General features: G+C 26.5%; 1 long non-coding RNA gene across 1 annotated transcript; it reads right to left on the bottom strand.

Annotated features, from left to right (window-relative positions):
• Nucleotides 1-500: 500 nt before the first annotated feature.
• On the bottom strand, nt 501-2,158 carry LOC114310159 (uncharacterized). The gene is made up of 3 exons (XR_003646013.2): nt 1,853-2,158; nt 1,485-1,578; nt 501-867 (listed from the first exon to the last, which is right to left on the bottom strand). It is a non-coding gene; the product is annotated as an uncharacterized LOC114310159 (long non-coding RNA).
• Nucleotides 2,159-10,223: the final 8,065 nt, after the last annotated feature.

Below are 10,223 nucleotides of genomic sequence, written 5' to 3'. Positions count from 1 at the left end.
GTTCGATTGGAAAGTGGATTGGTTTTTTGATTTTTTGGTTATTTTAGTTTGGGGCTAAAAAATCTCGTTTGAAATAGGCTTTTTGACTTTTTTAACTTTTGTGAGAGAAAAAATAAAATGATTATGAATTGGATACGATGTTTCGTTTTATTAAGTTAAAAAGTCTATTTTGTTTTTTTATGAATAAAATAGCCCCAAACAAGTGCTCACTAATATAAAGATATTTTTCTAAATTCCATTGAAATAAAATTTCCTTTAGATTATAGGAAACATTACAAGACAATGTGGGAAATAGGAAATTTATTTACCTAAAGGGGTGTGCGATTTTTGTTATGATTTTTTTTGCACATGTTTGTAATTATTTTTTATTTTTTCTTACTTATTTGTAATTTTTCCTACATTATAAACCATGAAATAATACATAAAAACAAATTATTTATTATAAATATTTTTTTATTTCGTGCATAATACAAGTACACTGCTTCGTGTAACCACCAACATAAAGGAAAAAAAAATTCTTAATTCAAGTATTACATAACAAATAACAAGTTTCTGACGAATGATTGCCTATCTCAAAATCCTTGTCAAGTCCCAATACACTACTACACAAAGATGATGTGATAAAAAAAAAAATACATAAATCTTGATCGAGACACAATCATACAACTAAGAATGCATTGAAATAATGATTTTAGAGACAGAAAATTGCATACCTAAGTTTACAAATACCAAATAAATAAGAAAGGATGCCGGAATTATGTGGCTTATTCATGTTTGTGTCCTAGGAGAGTACTTCAGAGCATACAAAAAACAGAGGGGTCACAGCAACACTCGTCTAGGAGGCAACAACAACACAAAGCTGCAAGGCTGCAATTTACACAATAAACTCAAAATTAGTATTTTGATGAAGAAAAAATGCAACATCTATATTATGTCTGGCCTTTCTCTTTTATTTAGTAACCATAGATACATACATATATATATATATATATATGGGAGACTTACGTGTAGATCTTAATAAGTGAACTTATTATTTAATAGGTTCTATAATAATTAATAACATTTTTCATAAACACTATTAAAAAAGGTCACTAATTGTTAATTTTCAGCGGCAATATAAAAATTTTGTTACAAAAAAATATAACTAATTATAAGTTTTAGCGACAGTTTAAAAAAGTGTCACTAATTCACAACTTTTAGCGACAATTTAAAAAATTCGTCACAGAAAAATGTCACTAATTGTAAGTTTTGACGACAATTTATGACAAAAAAAAGTCATTAATTATTAATTTTTAGCGACATATGTAAAAAATTGTCACAAAAAAATTATTTTTATTTGCGATTTTACCAAGACTTATTTTCAATAAAACTTGACAGAAATTAAGTCTAACTATTAAGACTTATTGGTAGTTTACCTATATATATATATATATATATGTAGAGAGAGAGAGAGACAGAGAGAGAGAGAAGTGTACACCACATACCATCCCTGAAGGAAACTAGTTTCACTCCTTGGTGGTGGTGGAGGTGGAGCAGCATACTGAGGTGGTGCCATCACTGGGGGACCTTGATAATAACCTTCACCACCACAAATCATTTCAATCACCAATATTAGGACAACAAAATATTGAAAACATGAATCATATTACTAGTACTATTACTACCGATTGATATATCCAAATGAAAAAAAAAAAATGTGCAATGATTAAATTGTTCAATTTAAAATCATAGAGATCAAAGTGAAATTTGAGTTAAAGCACAAGTGTTAAAAGTGTAATTAATCCAAAAAAGAAAATACTTGTATTAACTCTTCATGATTAGTCACGTAAGAGGAGGAGAGGGAGGGAGGTACCTTGGGCAGGGTAAGGGTAAGCATATTTGGGGTCATTCATCTCTGCAGCAACAACAACAACAACAACCCAAAACAAAAATGAAGAAGAAGAGGAAGAAGAAGAGGAGCTCAGAAACAGAGAATTTATTGATTGGAAGATTTTGGGAATTGTAGATAAGAAGCAAAGAATGTGGTAGTCTTTATAAGGCACATCAAAGTTTGGGAATATTGGGTGGAGGAGCAATAAAGAAACCTCAAGAATAAAGGTAATCAAGCTTAAAACAAAAAGGAATGTCCATGTTCACGACACGCTTAATTGATCACAATGAGATAGTATCTTTTACTACATGCCTTATTATGGATCAAATTTCGATAATTCAAACCGTTCAATATGTAAAATTTATCGAATACTTTATCTTTATAAAAAATCATTTTGATTGGGTATCGATTACTACTTAATCAGAATATATTTTTATCAATGGTAAATATGATTTTAAAAATAAATTGTTGACAAAAATTGTTCTGATCAAATGGTTATTAATATCCGATTAACATAATTTTTTATAAGAATAAAATATTTGACGAATTTTACATATTGAACGATTTAGATCAATTATGATGGCCCTACAAGTCCAAACAGTACGGTGAGACAATCTGTATCCCCTTGGTATAATTCATCTGGTTTGGTTCAATTTTATTTTCTTTTCTTTTCTTTTTGTATAAATTAATTTGAATGACAAACAAATATTTTCAAAATGATAAAAATTATTTTGGCTCAAAAAGAGAGAAACGTTAATATTGAAGTGGTGATTGTTTATCATTTTTTTTAAAAAAATTATTTATTTATTAACAACTCAACCAAAAAGAGGATCTTCTCTCTCCTATCTGCAAACATATTAATTAATGGTGTTTTGAGAAGTTAATAAAAAAAATTTAACTTTTTAATTTTTTTAATGACTTTTTTAACAAAAAAAAAACTGAGTTATTTTAGGTAAAAAAACTCATTTTTTTAATTAAAAAATTGACTTTTTCAGTGTGTTGCAAAAGACCCCTTGATGAAACCAACTTTTCGTTGATTTGTAGACTGATCGATTACATCAGCAGTCTAAACAGGCTCACAACTTACAAGAAGTGACTGAAGCCTAAGGGAATATATTTTAGGGTAAGTTTAAAATATAAATTATTTTTTGTGATTTAAAAAATTATAAATATATACTTATTAAAAAATTTCATTTAACAAAATTAATTAAAAAAATATAATTCATAATTACTCTCTTATACAATAAAATTACCTAAATTATTAATTGAAAAATATTTTTAACATCACTAAAATTTGTTAATTGACTTGACGATTTATTAATAAAATGAGCGATTTGTTATGAATTAAAAACCTCAGAAGGGGTGAAATGTAATTTTCAAAACTACAGGGGGCGATTCGTATTTTAATCAAATCTCAAGAGATGTATTTATAATTTACCCTATATTTTACACTGGCTTATTTTAAAAAGTAGATTAAAAGTTTATTTTTTTAAAAAAAAAAAAAGAGATAATCACTTTGCTTGGTTTCCAATTTTTTAAAAACAGTTTTTAGAAAATTCTACACTCTTATTTTTCGTATTTTTTGTTTTTACTGAATTTTTTTAATATTTTATGCAAATTTTTTATTTTTTAGACACACCTAACATAAATACACCTAAAAAGTAAAAAAATATTAAAAAAAATCTTTTAAAAATTTATTAAATACCAAAAATACAAGAATTTAGTACATTTTTTGTATTTTTATGTATTTCTTAATTTTTTAAAAATATTTTTTCACAATTTTTTTACTTTTTAGACACATCTAAGTAAGGTGCATCTAAAAAAATAAAAAAAATGTTTAAAATTTTAAAAATATTCACTAAAAACAAAAAAATACGAAAATAAAAAAACTAAATTTTCAAAAAATTTAATCCAGAAAACTCAAACCAAACACAGTGAATGTGATTCAAAAAATTAAGGCTTTGTTTGGCAAAAGAAGTTGGGATTAAAAAAGTACAAAAAATAAGTCAATAAGATAAAATATTACATTCAAATCATAATCATTTTATTTTTTCTCTTACAAAATCTAAAAAAATCAAAAAAACTAACCCAAATGAACTTTTTAATCTTAAACTAAAAAAAAATTCAACTCAAAAAAATCAACTAAAAAAACTCTACCCAAACGACAACTAAATTAACTTTTAACTTACTTGTCAAGAGTGGCCAATATGGTCGAATGGAATTTATTTTTTTATTTTCATGTATTAAAGTGATCAGTTTTTTTTTTTTTCTATTTAAGTTTTTGAATATTAATTCAATTTATTTATGAAAATAAAAAATCTAATTTCGTTACATCACCGTTGTTCACTGAAGTTTTACTCGTCAACTTGTATTCATTACACTTTAGATTGAACTCAAATTTTATGTGAAATCACTGCTATTTTTTTTTTCCATCGTAAATGTATAAAATAAATTTAAACTAGACATTAATACTTTTAGATAAAAATTACAAATTTATAATATTATTAATTTTTTTCTTTTGATTAGACAATGCACACAAAAGTATAACTTTTTACATATGTGTGAAACCAAAAACTAAAAATTCCTTTTTCCCCTTTTGAAATAAAAAAGGAAGCTTAATTCCATAAGTAAAGATAGAGATGCCTTCAACAATGGTGGCATCTAGTGGTGTTTGGAAACTTGGGTTTGAGATTTTTTTTTTATTTTTTTCATTAAAAGATAAATTTTTTGCAAAATCAAAAAATATATATCCAAATAAAATATCACATCTAATCTCATAATCATTTCACTTTTTCTCTCACAAACATCACATCCAACCACAAAAAATCTAACTACCTCCCAAACACTAAAAATTTTCTATCCAATAATATCCTACAACTAAAAAAATCTACATAAAAACTCACTTCCCAAACACTCACATTTTTTTTTTTTCTTTTAAAATAAAGCAACACGCTTATCCTGTCATAGCCCACACGCAAGAACTATTCTGGTTGCTACACACAGGAATGGCAACCGACCAAGCACCAAGTTTGTGGTATCTCATTCCTGTGTTTATTTTTATCTTATTTTTTGTCGGATTGCAAATCGGGAATGAACAAATTCAAGAAAATAGTGAGGACGAGATGAAAGTGGAAAATATCATAATATATACTTTGTGATTCGTAAGAGGGTTTATGGGTGCCGACAAAAATTGATCAATAATGAGAATTTTTTTAGAGGGATGGACTTAATAAGAGAATACATTAATTGATATATTAATTAATGTGTCAATATATCTTATATTATTATTACTAATCTCACTCATTATATAAATTATAAATGCTTAAAATCTCTAAAATTATGTAATATTATCTGTTAGTAAACTAATTAATATACCAATTGATGCATATATGTATAATATAAAAAAGGACAAAAGTTTTAAAAAAAATTAAATTGATAGATCTAATCAATTAAATTATACAAAAATAAGCACTCAAAAGTTATTTAATTAACATAATTAGTGTTTGGAAGAGGGAAAACAAGACAAGAATGACTACCATGCAAAAAACACAGCAATCATCTTAATTTCATAAAATAAAATAAAAAAATCTCATTTTGATATTTATGGGTTGTTTGAGATGTTCTAAATAAATATACTTTTTGAATTTTTATAAAATATGAATTGGGTTTGAAGTGATGCAGTAGAGAAGTAATGTGGCTCAAATAAAATAATGTGACTTAAGCCTCCGTTTGGGAAGTGGGTTGGCTTTTTGGCTTTTTTGACTATATGAGCCTTGGCTCAAAAGCTTGGTTTGGGAAGGGCTTTTGGCTTTTTGGCTTTTTTGATTTTTTTGTGAGAGAAGAGGGTAATGATTATGGAGTTGGATGGAAAGTTTTGTCTGTTGTGGCTCATGAGCCTATTCTGTCTTTTATGGCTCATTGAGCCAAAAAAGCCCAATGAGCCCTTGCCAAGCCAACCCTAAATAGGATAGTGACTTTTTTATTTTTTTTTTGAGAATGTCAACTTAACCTTAATTTAAAGTGTTACAGAATTTTATTCTACTATTGAACCTTTACAATCTCACAATCAAAATCAAAATCTTGAAAATGCTATAAAATAATTCGCTTTGCCTTTTTATCATGTGCGCATAGGATGAGAATAATATATGATGGGAGATTGAGATTTGACTTTGGATGTAATATGTGTTCACACAAAGAAGTAATTTGTCATAATTTCGTCATGCTACTATATATACAATTTTTTTAAGTGTATTATATTACAGCGCTGATTGAGGGCCCGAGACTTCGGGGCTCGAATGCCCCGAAATGCCATTTTAGGTAAAAAAAAAAAAAAAAAAAAAAAAAGGAAAAAAGAAAGAAAAAAAAAAACAGTTTCCAAAAATGGAAATTAGGGGTATTAGGGCCAACTTTTTTAGGGCCACCAATCATTTTCCATTATATTATTATATATAAATTATGATGTTTGTTATATTAATTATTACAAATATTATAATTAAATTCTTTTTAATTATAATTAAAAATAAAAATGAGTCATAATCAAATAACATGTATAATTAAGGGAAATTTACCCATAAGTCCTAGTTTCTGAAAAGTTGAACCATTTAATCCTAAAAGTTTTCTTATGCTCCATTTAGTCCCATTTGCACATCAATCTAATGTTCGAAACATTAATCTGATGTTCGAAATTTAATGTTCGAAACATTAATTTAATGTTTGAAACATTGTAATGGGACCTTTCAGTCTATAAGAAAACTTTTAGGACTAAACAGTGTATAAGTTATTAATTTGGGATTTATTGGTGCATCCCCTATAATTAAAGCTTTTTTCAATAATAATCAAAATAATAAATCTCAAATGAGTCATAATCCAACATAGCTAATATCACAATAAATTATAAATGTCATAAGTGAAATACATAATAATACATATCACAAAATATGGTAATGCTACACGCACTAATTGATATACCAATTAGTGTACCAACATATATTATGACATTATTATTTCAAAATTATGACCTCACCCATTATACAAATTATAAATACTCAAAACCTCTAAAACTATATCGCGTCATTTATTAGTGCATTAATTGATATATCAATTGTTATATATAGTATTATTCTACAAAATAAGATATTATAGAATTTTCTTATCCTAATAGTTTTAAGAATCACATAATTGATGCAAAGAAAAAGACCTATCACATGATCATTAATGGAGTACTTGTCAGTAAGTTTCATACATAAAATTTAAAATTTATTTAGTTTCAAAATAAAACATTTGCATCAATTAGTCTTACATATTTTTAATTGTTACCCAATATTTTTTTTAAAAAAATTTAAAAACGCTATTACATTCCACCACTGCCAAACTTCCATCAAGTGGTAATCGGAGACTTGCCGGAATGTTCGATATCACTAGGAAGTCACCAGGTGTTGCCGGAAGTTCACCAGAATATTGCCGGAATGTTCTGAACGTCACTGGAAGTTGCCAAAATGTCTAGAATATTGCCGAAAAAATAAAAGAATAAATGGAGAAATTAAAGTAAAAAAAAAAAAAATATGCTAAATATTGATAAACTAAAAAAAAAAAAAAAACAACAACAACAACAACAACAAACAACAACAATGGAATATATATATTATTTTTTAATTTTTGTAGAGTTTAAGTAAATAATCTCTAATATTGATCAAACTAAAAAATAAACTTTCAAACTGTTTCAAAATATGATTCTATTAAGTATTTATCCTTATTAATCAAACTGGAAAAGATGTTATGAAACTATAAAAGTTTAAAATTTTAAATAATGTTATGAAATTATAAAATTTTACAGTTCTAAATAATGTTATGAAACTACAAAAATTTGTAGTTTAAAAGCATGATTCATTTCAGTACCACAAAAATTGAAATTATAAAATTTTACCGTTTTCATCGCATGTAACTAAAATTTGAAAAAAAACTTGTTCAGAACTTGAAATTTTTCTCCATTAAAACATGAAAATAAAAGTGTGTATTAGAGAAAAGATAAAAAAAATTGAGAGATCAAAGAAGAGAAACAAATATAAAGAGAAGATTGTACTCCAACAACTATTTTTTGTTTAAATATAGTCAAATCCCATGTAGATCTATTCAAATCTACATCAGATCTGAGTAAATCTACTCATATTCTTCGCTGGAAACTCGTCTCCTTCGTCATCGGTGAGAGTAAAGTAAGAAGCTTATGATTGTTAGTGAATTCCAATAAATGATTGTCGTCGATTACCGGTAACTATATATTAAAAAGAGAAAGAGAATAAATAAGACATGGTTGATGGTTACATGAAATCAGGAAGAGAAAGAGGCATAAAAGAACGAATGCATAGAGAAGATTGAAGAAGAAAAATACGTGATAAACTTTTGAGAGTATGCAAAAGATTGTAGGACTAAATAAACTTCTCATTTTTTAAATAAGATTTTCAGATAATTTGCCCATCATTATATTGCTTCGCCCAAAAGGATTTATGGGCTGGGGTAAAAAACAAACTCCTAACCCAAAAATTCAGTTGGATTCCTTGTGTCCAGCCCAGATTGTAGAATTGGGCTTCATGGTTTCATGGACACATTTCTCTGCTTGGACATTTTTATAGAGCCCAAATGTTTATGGTGAGCCAAGTACTTTTCACTGGATATTTTGCAAGTTGTGTAGGATCATATTAGTCTGATTGATTTTGAATTTCTCAATGCTGAAAATTCGAGGGGGAATTACATCAAGTGGGATAGAATTTTTTTTTTCCCACACAAATATGGAGGGTTGCACCCTATCACAGAATGACTTGTACCTCACATTGTTTTGTAATTTTTTTTTTCTATCTCATTAAATTATAATTTCCCCAAAATTCATAACCAAACCACGTCATTGTTATTTATTTATTTATTTTAAATCTTGAATAAATATTTTTGTAGTATGTATAATTGCATAGTCTACTAGCTATGGCTGGTGCAGTCCGGTCAACCCCCCCACCTTCCCGGCTTACTGGGCACCACGCAATCTCAAATTTCATCATCATCAAACTGTGTAGGTAGACATTGGATAATGCTTAAAAAAAAAAAAAAAATTCAACTTTTAAAGTGCTAAAAATATATTTAAATTTAATTTATTTATTTTTTAGTTAATTCAATGAGTTCAATTAAGTGGATGTGAGGCAAATTTTAATTGAGTCAATTACAAAGCAAGTTTACATATAAATTTATCAAAATGAGTTTTAAAAATTAATAGTGTGTTTGGTTCGAGTTTTCTGGATTAAATTTTTTAAAAATTGAGTTTTTTGGTTTTCGTATTCTTTTGTTTTAGTAGATATTTTTTAAATTTTAAACATTTTTTTTTAATTTTTTAGATGCACCTTAGTTAGATGTATCTAAAAAGTAAAAAATTTGTGAAAAAATATTTTTAACAATTAATAAATACATAAAAATACAAAAAATGTACTGAATTCTTATATGTGTATACAAAATAATCGATGAATTGATTGACTTGCAAATTAAAATTTGACAACTCAATCTACAAATCAGCTCAACTTACTTATATGTGTATACAAAATAACATTGCACTAATTTACACACAATCTCTCAAATATCATTAATGAGAAAATATCCACCTCTCATTTTCATTACATATTTTTTCTAATTTAATTACTTTGTCTATTTAGTCATGATTTGAAATAAATAATATTTTTTTTATTTGATAAATCATCAAAATATTCAACTAATTCACGGGTTTTGAAAATTGATGGGCTGATTGACAATGGATTGAAAATTTCTCAAATCACACAAAATTTTGATTTATGATTTTCATCCAAAATTAACCCAAATCTACTCATGCACATGCATAGCTTTAACAAGGGCGGGAAAACTACAGTTAGGAAGAAAATGATAATTAATTCTTTATTTGGCATTGACTTTTTTAGTTGGCTTTTTTGCATTGAAATTTTTTAGCCTGATTTTTTAGTCTAGTTTGATTTTTTTTTTTTTTTATGAGAGAAAAAATGTAATAATTATGATTTCAATATGATTTTTTTGTCTTATTGGCTTATGTAGCCAATTTTGGATTCGTTTGGAAAGTGAGTTGGCATTTTGGTTATTTTAGCCTGAGATTAAAAAGTTTCATTTGGAAATGATTTTTTGATTTTTTAACTTTTTTGTGAGAAAAAGAATATAATAATTATATGTTAGATGTGATATTGTATCTTATTAAGCTAAAAAACTTATTTTATTTTTTTATAACTAAAATAATCCTAAATCTAACCCAACCCATTTTCCTAAACATAAGCGTTATTTTTTTGTAATTTTTTAACCAAAAATCAAATGCCAAACGAAG

Source organism: Camellia sinensis, chromosome 12, assembly GCF_055761805.1.
Source record: "Camellia sinensis isolate YWXY chromosome 12, ASM5576180v1, whole genome shotgun sequence".
In the NCBI taxonomy this organism is placed as follows: Eukaryota; Viridiplantae; Streptophyta; class Magnoliopsida; order Ericales; family Theaceae; genus Camellia; species Camellia sinensis.
This window is presented reverse-complemented; position numbering and strand designations above follow the sequence as displayed.